The 18550-nt window shown below is 36.7% G+C and overlaps 1 protein-coding gene across 6 annotated transcripts in view; it reads left to right on the forward strand.

The window, feature by feature from the left end:
- Positions 1-18273, forward strand: part of nexmifb (neurite extension and migration factor b) — a 173427-nt gene extending 155154 nt beyond the window's left edge. For all 6 annotated transcript variants that reach the window (XM_088649008.1, XM_088649010.1, XM_088649013.1 and 3 more), the window contains one exon: positions 17382-18273. The gene's annotated coding sequence lies outside the window, so the exon portion shown is untranslated. The remainder of the gene's footprint in view (positions 1-17381) is intronic.
- The last annotated feature ends 277 nt before the right edge of the window (positions 18274-18550 follow it).

The raw sequence follows: 18550 nt of genomic DNA on the forward strand, positions 1-18550 counted from the left end.
CCTGCTTCTTTTGGGAAAGAGAATGGTGTGTATGTGTTGTATGAGTTGTTGTGTGTGCTAAGTGTGCTTCCAGAAAAACAAAGGAAAAGAAACTGGAGGCAGTAACTGACAAACACATGTATCAAGAGTTTTATCTTGTTTTCAGTGTGCGGATGATATGCTTACTGTATACTTCGGATATAGTCATCAGGCACCTCCTCGGTCGTCCTCAGGTGTCAGTGAAGTTCTCTGTCGATGGCCCCTGCTATTTCTGCTTGGCTCCATTACCTCTAGATTGACATATGCTATCCACCATCTCGAATCTACATCAATTTCTTCTCCGGACCTCTCCTCGCCTTTCACTTCATGCTTTATTTCTTTCAACATTTTCATTAAAAACATGAATTCCGCTCCTGTCACCAGATGTGGCTCTTTCTGTCTCATCCACTGCGCATGTGCTGGGGCTCAGGACAGAGGCCCCCCCTCGCCTGCAGGTCTCGCTCTCACTTTACCTGCTACACCCACATCCCCATCATTCCTCTCTAACAGCAGTCTTGTACCATACTGATCCTTCATCTCTGAAAACGAATTTGAAAAATTCTGGATCATGGCAAAATCGGTTTTGCATCATGACCATCACCTGTAGTCTTCAAAAGGTCTTTTGTTAGAAACCTCAGGACAAATATACTATTGCAGATGAAAACAGCTATGGTCCAGCAGAACGTTCATGGAATACTGGAACTGAAAGGCAGCATGTACAGTACACCGCAAAATAGTATTACTGGTTTCTCTTTTCTCTTCCACCAGTCTGGGCACGCTCTCATTTCACTTAAAGGCATAATAAAGTCAGCAGGTTACTGTACAGCTAGTTCAGAGCATCAGTGGTGACCACAACACATTTGTTTTATTTTTATTTCACTTAACTACAAGAAATTGAATAGTGGCATATAATTAAGGGAGCCACAGTAGTTTTTACTGCTAATCACATTCAAACCTCTGCGAACTCTTTATATAAACATTTCACAGTAAGCATTTACATTCTCAAGACACATCACAGACTCATCTTCATTGCATATTTAAAACTCTTTTGGTTCTCATTTCTTTTCTTTATGCTTCAGACATATGGCTTCAACTCATCACCTAACCACCTTCCATGGAAGTAGTGCATATATCTTCTTTATTTACAACTTACAATGACAGGTCTCATGCTTAGGTATTCCATTGAGGATCCTCCAACATACCTTGCATATTTTAAGCATAGGCTTACTTTAGTTTGTCTGGTACATACAGTACCTCGCTTGGCAGTGGTGTAGCCAGGATTAAATATCTTAGGTGGGGGGGACACCTACTGGGGTGGCATTTTTAAATGATATTATTTGCCTTCTAAAATAGGATGTACTACTAAAAGGTGTATTACTATTCTTCTCTGCACCATTTACACTGGTAACTCCTGTTTTACATCGTGGGTGAGGAGGAACTGACGCACAAGCAGAATGGATTTGTGCAGAGCTTGTATTCACACCAGACACAACTTTAGAAATATGCCCAAACCCTGTTATTTCTAACCGTATTTTGTCATATTTTGAGAGCATCTTAAAGAGCTTTTAAATAAATTACAATAAAAAATCATAATTCTCAATATAAGATACAATGGGGTGACAGTTTCTATTTTTTTGGTTTCTTTAATGTCCTGTAGAGTTGTTGCATTAATAGAAAGGAACATGTACTTTGACTTGACCTACAAACACAACAGCAGTTATGATTATATATTGCACAATTAACTGTATAGTATGCATTTAAAGGCCTTTTCTGTGAAAATCCACTGGCGTGCCACTTGTGCACACACAAAAAATAGACTCAAAGCGGAAATAAATGCTTCAAGTGGGTTATGCCCGTGACTGGTGTGAAGAGAGAAATTGATTAATATGGGCGTTGATTAGAAGTGGTTAAAAGCACTGCTGATGCACAGTGTTTTTAACAAGTTTAAAACAACTGGATGTAGTGATTGTTGTCCTGGCTGACAAGGTTTCTCACAAACTTATCCAAATCATGTGCTTTCATTTGCTCTGATTTAATGCTGAGTACTGAGAGACTGCCCTACCTGTCATCTGCCATAATTGTGCGTAGATGCTTCTTCACCAGTTGAAGAGCTGTGCTCTCAAGTAGCACTACTCACTGGCAATTCTGCAAAAGTGAAAGAGCTGATGAAACACTTCTATGAACGGCTCTAAAAATCTTGTGAAGTGAACTAAACGGGAGGGCTTTTCCATTTCTCCAGCCGTCTTTCTTCCCATAAATCTCTTACTTTGGTGCAACTCATGTTCCAGTTCCTCCACATCAGACTCATAAGTGCTGGCCAATGACAGCACAGCTCCCTCTTCTACAAAGCTGCTGGTCAGTGCCTGTATTCATTTCATTATGTTACAATTTTATTTAGAGAGACACTCCTGCATCTCACCAAACATGGTATTAAGTACAGCACAGTGTATTCCTACACTAAAAACATTCTTATACACTTCTTGCTTGCACTGACCAAGTGTGCATGTGATGACACTATCTTGTAATTTACAGCTTGGCTTTTTTGATCTCCTCTGAAAACTTTCAGTTGTACTAACATTGCACAGTTCTGCACTATAAATGATCTCATTCCAAAACTTATCAAATGCTGATTCAATACAGTTAATTCAATACAGCTGATTCAATACAGTCACAAAAAAATGCTGAAGAGCTTCAAAAAGCTCAATTGATTTGGTAAGGTTCATATTTGGTGACTGGAGTATTTCTGAATGAACTTTTGCATCAGCTTTCTTGAATAATGCAAGAAGCCTAAAAAAAGGTAAAACCCTAGCTTCTACACCTCTATCAGAACTGTTTTCATCACAAATTGTCTCCTGCACCCTAATGACAGCTGACAACCTTAAGGTTTCTGCAGGCTAAATACCCGCAGGCCCTACCTTGTGTACTTAGCCTTTGGAACTGCCTTGGCATGCCTCCAAACATTTCATGTTGCACTTCAAGCCACTAATGTTGAACATAACAGCCAGACATTCAGTTTCTCCAGTAAGGAGAAAAAACATGCAACCTGTGGCACAGATTTCACAAACTCAACAAGTACCCAGCTTTAGACAATGTCCATTACAATTGACTTTAATTGCAGGTTTGGCTACTGCTTTGACTCTCATTTCCAAACCAGAATGTTTTCTACTCCAAAAGGATGTTCCATCATACCCTTGCCAGCAGCCATAGTGAGGGGGACACTATACTGTAAAAAGGCACTGTCCTCCGGATGAGATGTAAATCCGAGTTCCTGACTCTCTGTGGTCATTAATAATCCCAGGGAGTTTCTCGAGAAAAGTAGGGGTGTTACCCCAGCGTCCTGGCCAAATTTCCCATTGAACTTTACCAATCATGGCCTCCTAAGAATCTGCATTTGTGAATTGGCTTCATCATTCACTGATAGCTCGTGCGTGGTGAGTGTACTGGCGCACAATGGCTGCTGTCGCATCATCCAGCTGGATGCTGCACATTGGTGGTGGTGGATGGGAGTCCCCATTACCTGGAAAGTGCTTTGAGTGGAGTGTCCAGGAAAGTGTTATATAAGTTTAAGGATCTTGGATCCTTTACCAACAACTTATTCCTTGTAGTCCAACTCATATCTTTCTAAACAGCCAGGTCAATCCTGCAGCATCTACAGTAAATGGTCTGCCATTTGGATTTTTAGGAAGCCTTCACGTATTCCATCATTACAGTAATTTGAAGAACATGAGACATTTCTTCCTTTTTCTTGTTTCATCCACTGTCACAGCAAAGTGTTCATTCTCTTTAACCCCACTTATAACCTCTGTTCTCAATGTTTCTGCTAAACATGGCAGAATTTAATTTTGAAATGCACTAATTGACTTATCAAAGTCTGGGTCATTTTTTTTTCTTAACCAGTGGGTTGGGTTTACCAACTAGTTGCAAAAGTTCTAAAAAATGTCTTCCGTTCTGACTGTTCTGACTCATTGTGACCTTTCTGAGCTGTATTCTGAGTTGCAGTTAAAAGCACGACTTCAGCTTCAGCTTTGATGCACCGATGATTCTCAAAGATCATTTTCCTGTGGCTGTCATCTGTTAGGTCTAACACCGATGTGTTGCTCTTATACTCTCTCAAAGTGAACATTGCGTTTATGTGGTATTCAAATGTGGAATGCAAGCAAAATCCCCCATCTTTAAGCATAAGCTTTCTTCCAATTTGTGTATCCACACAATGATGCAAACACAGAGGCTGGGATATAGGAAAGGCAAAATGTCTGCATGCAAAGCAGTATGTGGCATTTTTGGACTGTGAGTATTCAAGCCATGTATGTCGGGTATCATGCTTGATTGAAGTTCCTCTTTTTTCCTCCCTGGGGTGTTTTTGGATTTATTCTGTGGCTGCACTGGTCCCTCAATATGTTTTTTGCAAATATCTTCAACAGAAGGATACAATTACAATGATTTAATTAATAATTCTTCTTCTTTTTAAACATATGTACATTTCCCATTATGTTCTTGTTCTTTATGTTTTAACATCAAGCCTTAATATCATATCGCATTCTATTTCAATTTGTCCTTGTACTGTTTTTTCAAGATGACAGAGACAGATGTCAATTAAACAATTACTAACAGTTACATTTTTCAGCTACACAAAGAATTAGCCTACCACATGGTCCAGGTGTTGCTGCTGCTGGCTGATATGCTGACTTCTTTCTTTAGTTGCTTCATCAGTTTGCTATGATCTTTATCAAGAGTACATGTTTATTTGCTAATGTTATATGAACGTTTCACTGAACAAAGCTGTTAGACATGTACAGTAGGATAATCATTGCAAAGCTTTGATGAAACTCTAGCTTAACCTAAACAGTTTGCTTTTACTTCATTCCCAATACATCTAGGGACAGTGTTATTTTATATATTGTGATGTCCTGGGGTATGGACAAGTAGCGAAACTGGATATGTCGAGACAGGATTTCCACAACACAGGTTTTTTTTTTAGTTAAAGGAGTTTATTCATCTTTTAGGGGCTTTTCAGTTTCAGTTTAGTTTTTCTTGTGTTCGGCTTTCTCACCCTCAGTCTTCCTTCCTGGGTGGAAGTCCTCCAATTCCATGGCTTCTGTTTGAATTAGGGAGAAGAATAAAATATGTTCATGCTCCGTGCTTCTGAGTTGTACCACGCTTCCCAGTCATCCGTCATAACTGACATCTACCACGCCCCCTTACCTTCTACCAACAGGGTTTGTACGTGGCATAACCTGTAACAGCTGAGCCTCGTTTCCATCTCAGATGTTTAATTGCCATGCTCCAATTGGAGGTCGGCATCTTCGTATGGTTGTACGTGTCGCAAAATTCCAGAAGGTGGGCATATAGATAGCACCCCTCTATGATTACACCTCCCGGGACATCACAATATATGAAATATATCTGGTTGGTCTCGACACTGTGCATTACCTTTCTCTTTGGTGCAAAAAAAGGAACCTGTACTGGTGTATTAATTTTTACTTTTTTTGTAAATTCTTACATACTATATTTTGAAATTTTGTGCATACATTATAAATTATAATATAGTTAGGCTCAAATTACATAGAACTTATGTCAGTGAGTCACTAGTAATAATTGGTAATAGACATCATATTTTTTATTTTACTTTTTGTAAAAATGTGTCTACCAAATGTGAGTGTAATTTAAAATTACAGAACTGTCAGGATTGTCACTGTTATGGTTCACCCATGGTCTCCGTTGGCGTCTTTACTATAAATAGCAAAGCAGACTAAAGCACAATGAGTACAACTATCAAAATTAAGCATCTCGATAGCATTGCAGATTTATCAATATCTATTAATTCCTGATGTAAAACTTTACCTTCTCACTGTCTCTTGCCAACTGATCTGACATCTGCCCCTTCGCTCGAGCTGTGATGTCATCACGTCTCCGAGCTAAAATCTTGCACGGCTTTCACTTAGCTATATGGGAACAAGCTACAACATTCTGGTGCATATTTTTTTACATCAACGGTTTACAATATAGGCTACATGTACACTCTTAAAAAATATTCAAGACATGTCATAATTGTTTCTTACAATTATGTTTTCAATTTACATTATTTACAATTTACATGTTCATTTTTTGGTAGATTTAAAACAATATGGAAGTTTATGTAATGCCGAAAATCCAGAAACCAGAATATCCTATAAGCACTCTATTGGGTTCATATCTCGCAATGGAGAAGGCCCACATGTGCTGTATGAGTGGAGACATTGTTATCCTGGAAGACACTCCTCCTGGGAGGAAAGAAATGCTGTAACGTGGAGTAAAGATGATCACTCCATGCCATTAAATAAAGATTAGTTTTGACCTTGCCTTCTAAGAGAATTAGTACACTTACAGTATGCCATCCCAGGAAAATGTACCCCAAACATGGAACTACCAGAACCCATCACTGTTAGAAACAAGCACTCAGGGCTGTAGAGTTCTTTAATTTGGCACCAAATGTACTCATCCATTTTTCGAGAACATGGTGAAGAAGGATTCATATGACCGTATCATATCTCTCGAATGCTTGGAAGTACATTGCCTGTGTTTTTTGCACCACTGTACTCACAAATCCGCATTGCATATTGCCAGGTCATGCATATTTGATGAGCAAACCTGACTATGGTATCCCGCACTATAAGTTCTCTGCAGTTTTGATGACTTGCTGCTCCTGCCCCAGGTTTCGATTTGCAGTCAATTCATCGCTGTTGCGATGTTAGTTCATGGATGTCACAATCCTGGCGTATGCGCCAACTGTTGAATTTTGCCGATCATGTCTTTCCCTCGAAGTTCCTTGCTTATATCACCTTAGACACTGTTGCACATGAAACATCAACCAGTTGAACTGCCTTAGTCACTCAAGCTCCTGCCAAATGCACCCCAACAATCCCCACTCTTTCAAAGTCACAGAGATCTCCTCTTGTAGCTATTCTAGCCCTTATTATAGACAAACATTTTTATGCATGACTCTTACTCTTACAGTGCTGGAATGGTATTTACTTAATTCATGATCCACACCTGTGTGGAATCCTTTGCTTTCAATAAACTTGGGGTCCCTCATTTACCCAGGTGTTTCAGTTTTTTGTCCTCTACCTGTCTGTAACAGACAGTACACGCAGAGAGGCACCTGAAGGATAAAATATATAATGGAAATTTGCTGATCTTTTGGTGATTTGCTGTTCTTCACTTCTTCATGGTCCTCTTCTACTTCTGTGACAGTACCATCTCCAGCTTTGTTCTATCATGAATTTAAGAAAAGTATTTTTTTCAATGGTCTTTACTATTATTTCATGCTGAGGCTTACACTAAATTTAGTACCTATGGTGAAAACTGTTTGCATGTTGCACATCACCTTGGGTGGTTTTTTGTAATGGCAATGTGTTATGCATTCACAAACATGAACATTATTAATTATATAGTATGTAAATTACTCAAACATGGAACCACAGTAATTCTTCTCCGTGCCATGTTGCACGTGATATGCTAGTGTGAAAAGCTACTGTTGATGAATACTGAAGGTGTCCTCAACTTGTGTTAAGATCATGTACGATGTGCAGAACACAACATTGTTTAGTGAATGAGAACTATTGTGTATGGGAGAAAATGTAGAAAAGAGTTAAGATTGATCCTTTCAACATAAAGAAGAACTGAATGATGTTCTTTCAATGTTTCTGTCATCACATCACAAGTATAACACTATTTTTAATAATTATTGAATAGATATATGCTTACTTCTAAAAGAAATGTATAATATTTACAAATGCAATTTACGAGTGCTCTCTCCACAAACACATGAAAATACCAAGGGAGATTATGTTCTGCAGCTGCCTGTTATATAGTGTGGTGGAGTATTGCACACTGCAGTCAAGACTGTCAGTCATGCCAAGTATGTCTGATAAAGTCAACACTATCCCTGATGTGTTCCAACATTCTGATAGTTGAGGTTGGCAGAAAATGATCATGCAAATTAAAGCAGACAACTGTATGACCTTGCTGTGGTTGGCAGTTTCTGCAAAGGTCTATAATACTCATTTATTAATGATGATGGACCATTTTAAGAACTGTATAATAACGAACTCCAAAATCTTCAGCTATCTGTATAGGGTTTATGCTGGCTTCTGTTCTTCACAAGGTTTATTCACATTCATTGAAACTGAGAGACAAAACAATGTACAGATATTAATTCTTAAACAGTGATCAAACTATGTGATCTATGTGCGTGGGTCCTTAATTTTCTATGTCACTCAATGGTACACATGAAAATTATAGGTTACATGTATTTCCACCTTCTTCCAGCTCAAATTTCAGATGTTCACACATGCTTAGTAGATTTTACACATTAATCAACAAAGAGAAGAGGCAAAAAAAAGATGCAAATAGAAAAAATGTAATCGATTTATAGGAATTGGTTCTGTAATTATGAAATAATTTCACAATGTTTACAAAATACAATAACCGAATAGTAAACTCTAAGCTACAGTATAAGCTTGAGTTATCTGTCAGCCATGAAGAGGAGGTAAATACCACTCTTATAGATACCACATTGGCTGGTGCACTCTTCTGTGCAGAGAAGTGATTTTAAAATTGAACTTATAAGGTAACAACATATCAGAGCATTTTCTTTTTGCTCCATTTTTTTTTTCTTTCAGGTAACATCCAGATAATCTTCCAAAAGTATTTTGAAATAAAATAAAATGCCTTTCACAACCATTTTCCAAAGCTTTATTGTGTATTTATGTAGCAAATTTCTGTTTTAAATGCTTAAATGCTTTAATGCTTAGACACAATGGCACAGATGTTTCTCTAGAGAAAGAATCTTTCAAATTCACCCTGTGTGAATTTTTATGGACTCAGCCTAGTTATGCCTGCTCAGTTACCATCTAATGTGTAATCTTTTAAGTGTTTTATGAATCAGTTACTTAACATAAATGTAAAATGAAGAAAAAATAATATTGGAAGTTTACAAGTCATTTAGTGATAGTTGGTCATAATATATTTTTGTGTAAAAGGGATTAAGTAATCCTGAAAAATATCCTATAACAAATGTTGTACTGATGTACAAATTTGATTAATTCTTTATAATTATTAGGGCTTCTAACTATGGACTATGTTCTCTTAACTCCCACACCACTTGAAACCATTGTGATCTGTAAATTCTGAATGTTTCCAAATCTATTGATCATTTCATTTCCTAGATCCTAAATACAGTACACCTCCAAATATTACTTAAGTAGTACAAGCTGACTAAGTCAAGCATTACTATTCATGTACACTGCCTATTTAAGAGCACAGACAGTGACATCTTAGTATAAAGACATACTTGTATCCATTAAGTCTTACAGTTGCACATACCTTTGAATGTTATATACACACATACCGGAATGTTACATACCAGGTATTTTTTTATACTTCTCTTGTTTTTGTGATATTACATTATGGTGTGTTATTATTTCAAATGGATAATGCTAAAATACTACTAAAAATAATTACTTTTTTCAATTAGTCTGTACTTTTCCAACAATCTTTTTTTTTTAATTTTGATGAAAGGACAATGTGAACTTGGGTTCCAAATAAATGAAAATAGACCGATTAACAACTGGATAAGAGAAATGACATCTGACCACCTTGTCACAGTTTTTGTAGTAGCAAAATGTCATCTAGTCATTTCTCTTTCTATAAGCAGAATTATCTCTTTCTTCAGTCAACTTTTCTGAAATACATTTTTGGATGCAGTTAGAACATGTCTGAAAGTTAATAGAAATTTGGGAATTGACGTTGAGGAGCAAGAATACTTAGAAGCGCTCTTATTATAGTGCCGTGAATCTGAAGATACTATCAGTTCATTTTCTAACCACTTTATCCAGGGTTGCAGGGGAGCAGGAGCCTATCCCAGACAGAAACGGACACAAGGCAGTATACACCCTGGATAGTATGCCAGTCCATCGCAGGGCACACACAGTCACAGACACACCAGGGCAACTTTCACTGAAGCTAATGAATTGAATGTATGTCTTTGGACTGTGACTGGAAAGTACCGGGAAGAAACCCTTACAAAAACAATGAAAAGCAAACAGATGGCACCCCAGAAATTGAACCCAGAGCCCTAGTGCTGTGAGGCAGCAATGCTACCAGCTACACCACCATACCTCCTGCTCTTGAATCTAGCTATGTCCTAAACATATCCAAGAGAAATCCCAAGAGGAATCTTTAAAATTAGGTATAGTCTGGTACCTCAGGTTTTGGAGTGCTGTAAGGTCTGCAACTGAACAATTGGCTACATGTTTCAAATGGAATTAACTATAATTGCATTAATTTGTTCTAAGTAGTTTGACGGGAGTAAAACAGGGAGTTTCATCCCACTGCCTTAATACTTTCTGGGTATGTGTGACTTTTTATTCTAAATTGTTCCTTCCTCGGTGACCTTGCGATCGACTGGCATCCTGTCCAGGATGAGACAGGTCTCTTGCTCTCAGTTGCACCTATGTTTCCAAAATTGTCTTTAAATTACCATGCCCCCACCTGGAGAAGCAGATTCCTTTTAATGGATGGATGGTAATGATGTTCTTGGAAAAAAAATAAGTGAATGTGAGGGAATATAATTATTTTTGTAATGAAAATCTTACCATGTAGCCTAGCCAGTAAAAAAGATTATGCATCATATCTGTTTCATTTAATTCAGAAGCTTAAGTATATTCCCTTTACAAGTCTGCTGAAAATTAGAGAAAATCTTACCATCTAGATAAGTAGAACCTTAGGTTTGCAACTGTAAAGGTATATCGAGTATAAGAGAAGTTCACCCAATATCCTCTTTATAGCAATGCAATCTGAAGATTTAAGGAAGTATTTTGACCAAATTATTTTATATCCAGAGAGTGCACCAAAGTAAACAAATTGGTTTAAGACAGGGGGAGCTGAACTAGAAATATGAGAAAAAACAGGAAAATATTTTAAAAAATTAACTTTATTTTATATAGCACCTTTAAAGGTGGCTTTTCAAAGTGCTTTACAGAATGACAACAACAATAAATTAAAAGAATACACAAGATAAAACACAATTCTAATATATAGAAGAGACCATGGATGGTGGTACTAAGAAAAGCAGAGGGGTGAAGAATGGAACCAGTTAAGTAAAGGCTTTTCTAAAGAAGAGGGTTTTGAGTCTGGATTTGAAGGAGTTTAGAGAAGGTGACTCCGATATCCTTGGGGAGAGAGTTCCAGAGCTTGGGGGTATAACAGGAGAAGGCCCTGTCACCCATACAATGTAGACGGGCTTGGGGGACAGTAAGGAGAGCATAATTAGAAGAGCAAAGGTTGCGAGGTGGGGAGTAGGGCAATAATAGTTCAGACAGGTATTGAAGTGCCAAGCCATGCAGAGCCTTATAGGTGAGCATGAGGATTTTAAAGTCCACACAGAATTTGACCGGAAGCCAGTGCAAAGACTCCAGGATTGGAGTAATGTGATCATTTGCACTAGACCTGGTCAGGATTCTGGCTGCTGAATTTTCCATTTAGAAAGATGGCCACTTAGAAACGTCTGAATTTAATAATGATAATAGCCTGTCGTTTTGGAAATTATGAAAATAATTAAATTATTCATTGTTAAATAATTTAAATGGCTCTTTGCCTTTTCTAAGAAACAAAACTAGAGCTGATTTTCCGTAAGTTTGAAGGCCAGTTGCAAAATGACAGAACAGTTGCAATCCTTTCCTCCAACTTGCTGAAGGCAAGACTGACTAGTCTCACCCTGGATTGATCCCCAGAGTGGTGCAGACCTCTTTAACACCAGAAAACAGATTGGTTTACAGAGAGTCTCTGAACTGAATCACTCGTGAGTAGAGCTGTGCAAAATAGAGCCATATTAGTTGTTCTGACAGGTTATCATAGGAAAGTGTGTTGTCTGCATTTGTGGCTTGTGAGGTAAACAAGTACCCAGATCCATTACTGATGAATCGTGCTTATCTCAGGCTTGCAAACACAAATAGCCCTAAACTTATACTTGTGTCATATTCATTTGTCATGTTTATTTTTGTAATAGTTACCTTTGTCAGGGTTATCTGCACTTCATAATAGGCTCATTAATGGGAAAAAGTGTGCCTAGATCCTGGTTAATGCCATGCGGCATTATATGTTCTAAGGGAGCTTGCCCTAAACCATACAAAGTTGCTTACATATAAATTTAAGGCGCTCTCCTGGTTTCTAGACATGGCTCTCTCAAAATGATCAATCTAGATTAAATTGCTTTAGGATTAGAATACTTGCACTTCAGACTTTCCAGCATCCTTGTTGGAGTTTTGGTGGCCCCTTCCTAGCATGTAAATGAGTCTCTGTCCTTTCAGGCATATAATTGAAGATGGTGCCTGAAAAAGAAGGATGTGCTTAACCTCTGAATAGCAGAACTATCTTGTTGCTGGAATCATAGCTGGCTACCACAGTCTGTAAGAGTTTAGAGTAAGTGCCACAAGGTTGTCTGAAGTGCTTCATAGGAGAGGCTGTGATTTGCATATTTATATGTAAAGCAAAACTGAACCTCAGAATCTTAAATACCATAAAAGAATATCCTTAAACAGGCTTTATTGTGATGATTTCTGTATCGTATATTGGAAAACACCTTTTGTAAAATGAAAAGAGTAATTTCACATTTTACTTCTCTTCAACAATACAAACTTTAAGGTTCATAAGAAAACTGCATTGGCATAATCTGAAGGGAGTCCTGGTGCGCTTACAGAACAGTGCTCTCAGCAGTAGTTTTAAGTCATGTAGTCCTTGAGATCATTTTTAAAGACAGAAATGTCTTGCAAGAAACATAATTAAAAAAATTAGTAAGATGCTCCCTCTCCTCTTCATTTTGATACAATATACAGTATTTGCTACCTCAGAAATGGCAGGGAATTTCAGAATATTTCTTGTCTAGTAGGTGCCCAATATAAAGCAAAGAAAAAGTCCACCCTTCTATTCACACAAGAGACGACATTTGAAACGTGGCAATTTCTGTGCCAGCACTGTCCTTAAACTTTTTTTTTGATAATTACGGCCTTTAACGTAGAGTAATTATCCGACCTTTCATGCTTCAGTGCTTGACTAAGAGCATTCAAGCTTACAGTATTTTAAACACTTGCAGACATATGCCAATGTTAAGCATGCACTTTAAAATTAAAATGTGATTTCAAGAAAAACTTTTTTTAAAGTTTAAAAATCAATTTGCATTTGTATCGCTCTGCCACTACAGGCCAACCAAAAGTGAAAAAAAAATTTTTGGGGGGTTAAAAAAAGTTTTGAAAATTGGCCTATTGTAAGATACAGTGTGCCTTGCAGAAGTTTTGCAAAGTATCTTTGGTTTTCCATTTAGTAGTAATAAAATTACTTATATTTAGAATAGTAGAAATTATATTTAAAAATTATCAAACTGATTATATTTTAATTCTTATTTAAACATGATAAAATTGTTATAATTATAAAAATTTCTTATTCAGACCCTGAATCTCCAACTGAAGATTTCCAAGGGGTAAACTTGTCTTTGTCCTTCTGAAAGTTGAATCTTTGTCCCTGTTAGGTCTGAAGTAGGTTTTCCTCTATGATTTGCAAGTACGCTCAACTTTGGCTATACAAGCAAAATTGGTTCCAAATTTTCTGCCTGTAGGCAATTAATTGTAAAAATGACACTAAATTCTCATTAAAATACATATAAAAGTCTCTGGTTCGATCCATGTGCTCATAATGGGACATAAACAAGTTGAGTTTAGTATTTTTGTGATGCAATTCTAATACTTTGGCACCATAAACTGCTTAGTATATGTTACAAGTAGAATTTACCAACATGCCAGTGGAGAAATAATATAATATTTTGCATAATCTCTACAGTACAATAAAACAGTAAACAATAAACATGAACAATAAAAATGACATGAACTAATCAAAATTTCTGACTAAACAAAAAATATTACCTTAGTTAATAAATTATGTGCAAAGACAGAAAGCCATAAATGTAAAAGAAATATAGGGCATCAGACTGTCTGGATACGTTGATATTGTGCATACATAGTGCATCAAAATAAAACATTTAATTGTATATTATATGTGAAACAATATTATTTTTATTAATTAGATATTAATTATTCTACACCATTAATAGTATAATATACTTACAGTTTCTGTTAAGATAGTTAAGACGACAACATCTGAGAGGAACAAAAAATAAAAATAGAAGAAACGCTTGGAGCTCATATTAGCGGAGGAAGTTAACTTTGTAGAACATACTGTAGAACAGAAATAGTTATAATAATAATAATAATAATAATAATAATAATAATAATAATAATAATTTCTTACAGTTATATAGTGCTTTTCTGGACACTCCGCTCAAAGCGCTTTGCAGGTAATGGGTACTCCCCTCCACCACCACCAATGTGAAGCCCCACCTGGACGACGTGATGGCAGCCATAGTGCACCACACATCAGCTATCAGTGGAGCGGAGAGCAGAGTAATGAAGCCAATTCATAGATGGTTATGTACATGTATCGCTCGTTTTAGTGAGTACTCGTAAGTAAAGTGCTTATTTAATGAGGGATGAGTGTACTCGTCTATGTTGACGTCAGTCTTGACGAGCTTCCCTGTCCCTGCTGATGAGAAACATAACCAAGCCACCTCCATGTTTGACAGTAAGGATGGTGTTGACTGAGTGATGTACAGTACTGTGTTGGGTTTGCAGCAGAGGTAACACTTTGCAGTTAGAGCAAAATGCTGCAATTTTGCCACATCTGCAGTGTCACTTAAATAACCTTTTCCAAACTTCATCCAGTATTTAAGATGTATTTTTTCAGTAATGGCTTCCTTCCTGCCACTCTGCTATACAGGCCTGCTTTGAATCATACACATTTCCTCCCACTTCATCCCTTGAAAGTTTGTCTTGCCTGACCACAAAGTCTTTTTTCACTTATTTGCAGTATCACTTCAATGTTTATTGCAAACCCTATGTGGGATTTGAGAGGGTTTTTTTTACAGGCCAGCTTTATGCAGTGATTTGAATATTGCCGACTCATGGACATTTTCTCCCATTTCAGCCATTTAACTCTGTATTCTGTAGTCACCATTGGCCCATTATTGCCATTAATCCATAACCAGTTTCTTCCTTGCCCGACTGTTGAGTTACAGTAGGAGGGACAGACAGATCTTGGCAGTTTCTGAGTGGTATGATACTCATTCCACGTCTTAATGATTACATTCATAGTGTTCAAAAAGAACGTTTTTTTTTTTAGATCTTTCTCCTGATCTGTGTTTCTCTGCAGCCTAATCTCTGATTTGTTTTTAAAGGTCCTTCTTCTTTATGAGCAAGGTTGAATTCTTGCTTGAAATTCACTACCTGACTAAGGAACCTTGCAGAGACCAGTGTATATATTGTGAAAAAATATGAACACCTATTATTGCACTTGAGGCCATTCTACTAATTGTGTGGTTTGTTAAGGCAATTCTGTGCTCTTAAATTAATGTAGATTTGGCACAGCAATGTGTTTGAATACTTATATAATCATGACCTTTCCATTTTTCTTTCATATTATCGTTTTCTTTTTTTTACTTTGAATGTGTGGTCTAGGTTGTATATATAACAAATATTAATTGCCACTTCGAAGCATCTAGTGCTACTAGCTTTAAAAAGAACAAAATGTGAAAACTGCAAGTGTCTGAAACATTTGAAAGGCACTGTACAATTTCCTTGGCATTATCCCTCTGCTTCATTTCTAATCTTATAACGTAGCTAAATGAAATGAAATACAGTATGAGATTTTGGTTTTGTGAGCATAATGTCTGAATTCTATAAAATGTTGGGCTTTATATTTGGAGTCATACTACTGCAATTCTCAAATTAGTTCAAAACCTGCAATATCTATTATTTCAGAACACCCCTGATGCAAGATTGGCCATCATAGGTATCTAATAAAATGTTTTGTGTCTGGGTATTGTCAAAATTCTTTCAAAAATGTAAAGATTCTTCAGTTTTGATCTGTGGTAACTGTGTAAGTAATTGGCTGAAATCTGAAAACCACTACCTGTTTAAGTGGTTAAATGGGTACATTAAGTGTACTAAAAAATTGCATATTCTTTGAAAACCATTTATTTGCCATTTATTCATGCAAAATATGAAAAGACATAACATCTCTGAATCTCTCAGATGTCAAAATCATTACCATAAATAAAATATTGTGGTCTAAACCTGAGACCTTGGTAATACAAGGGAATGCACCCTAGTACACTAGCAGACAGTCTGACTTATTCTCTCATTCTCAGAAATTGAACAAATAAGTCCTTTGTGCAAAACAGTTGTACAAGTTATAAATCCAACCTTTTAAATAATAGTAAATGTATCGGACACTCGCTACCTGCTGCCTCTGTATGTCTGCAATTATGCACTCCATCCTGATTAAGAACTGATTTACAATGCATTAAAGCACTAAAATTTAACTGCAGACATCGGTGTTCCTGGGAATTGCAGGATGCCAAATACCATCTTAACACTGGGCCTCTAGGGTCACACGGTCTTCTGTTTATCATTCCCACTGAGCTCTTTGTATAATGAATTATAAGCAATTTCCTGTTAAACTGAACGGATTCAGCATTGTTCTCAGGTGTTAAAGAGGTGGTGATGTTTAGAGATTCACTATAGCCTTCCAGGACTAGGGCATTCTACCAAGACAGTGAATATTTTTCTTAGTATTCATCTGTATTCTAGCACTATGGTCTGCGTTTTAGTAACTATTTGGACACCAGAAAGCAGAGATTCAATTACAGATCTTTATCATTATACATTAAACAGATACTATATCTAGTTTTGTTGGTAGAAATTACAGTTCTACTTGAAATATCTTTGAGATTTTTTTCCTTTCACAGTCCTTTCACACAAACCTGTGTACTTATTTCATAGTGGCACTCCAGGTGGTTCTCTTGACCCCTAGTTGCTGGTATAGTTGTACATTTTTTCAAAACAAATTTGCCTTCATTTTGTCTTCCATCCATCTACAGTATCCATCCATCTTCAGTCCACTTGTCTTGGTCAGGACTGTGGCAAAAGCATATCAAATAGGGAAAACCACATCTGTTTTCATCCACAAGACATTCTAGACACTCATAAGCTAGAGTCTCTCCAGCATGTCTTAAGATGGCCTTGAGATCTTCACCCAGTGGGGTTGGTATGGTACAGTCCATCGCAGAGCACACACTCGCACCAGAGCCGTTTTTGGGCTGTGGGAGGAAATCCGTGTGAACACAAGGAGAGCATAAAACGCATCTCTGCTTCATGATGAGCAAGTTTTATGTGGTACATCATGAAAGGTTTAATGTTTCTCCTTATTTACCATTCCAGCTGGCTTAAACTGAGACCGGGAAAATCCAACAGCTGATGCGGCAGGGACCTGTCTGCACTGCTGACCATGGGCTGCTTTTCTTCTGACTCCTCCTGTAAACTGAATGTACTTTTCCAAGGCGAACTTTTGTAACATGTACCACTGTTGGGCTGCTGCTTCTTAATGGTGCTAGAGAAAAGCACTTTTCCCAGAGACAAAAACAAAACACATCAAAAACAATACTCTCTGTGCCCTTTTTAAGAATGTACAATATAATGTCATGTTATGTTTGATGTACTTACACCATGTTTTTGACATTAATTGGGATTACTTTTGCCTTTTTCGTTAAAAAAATTGAGCTTTATAAATATTGTCTAGAGTTGTTTCCAGAGGGATTCCTAATGAACTCTTGACATCTTACAAAATCTTGTATATTTTTCAGTGTGCCAATTTGTAACATATTTTGTAAGTGTATATTTTTCTTAGAAAGTGCTGTGAAGTATTTGTGAGTGTGCGTGTGGGAACCCTTTTTTGAGCCTCAAAGGGCCAGTAAAAGGATGTATAATGACAAGTTTCTGGTTTTAAAAACCAAAATACAAACGACAAAAAAAAATCAATACAATTTTTGTTGGAAGTTTTGTAATAAGACCGATCTTGTGAGAGTGTAGTGCTATCGTGTAATAAAAAAAGAAAAAGAATGGAAAAAAAAACAAATTTGTGAACTCTTTGCTGTTTTATAGATTTTCATGTAAATTATTCTAGTATTATTTTGTTTTTGTTGTAATCGTTGCAAAGGTTTTAAATATTTGTGATCAAGCCTGTATGGTGATAATGTAATATTGGTAACTTGCTGAGTTTTGTAATAATGTTTATGGAATAAATATAAAAATAAAAATGAGCTTTTGAACGCTGCCTTCAGAATGGTGTAAGATTTTATTGTGATTTGTTTTGAAGGGTCAAATAAATTGAAATGTTACACTCTGCTCACATTTTGGGAATCAAAAGTATTTTACAGTTTTATGGAGTTTATTTTTTTATGCTGTAAGTTTAACAACAATTGTTTCTACTTAGTAAGCATAATGTAGCATTATTTTTCGTTGCCCTTTTGCTTTTTGGAATCAGCAATCATTTTAATGTTTCTGCATATTTTCTTTAAGTGTTTGATATGGTGTTATTTAAAGCTTTTCAT

This window comes from Lepisosteus platostomus, chromosome 10, assembly GCF_059453375.1.
Source record: "Lepisosteus platostomus isolate fLepPlt1 chromosome 10, fLepPlt1.hap1, whole genome shotgun sequence".
Lineage (NCBI taxonomy): Eukaryota > Metazoa > Chordata > Actinopteri > Semionotiformes > Lepisosteidae > Lepisosteus > Lepisosteus platostomus.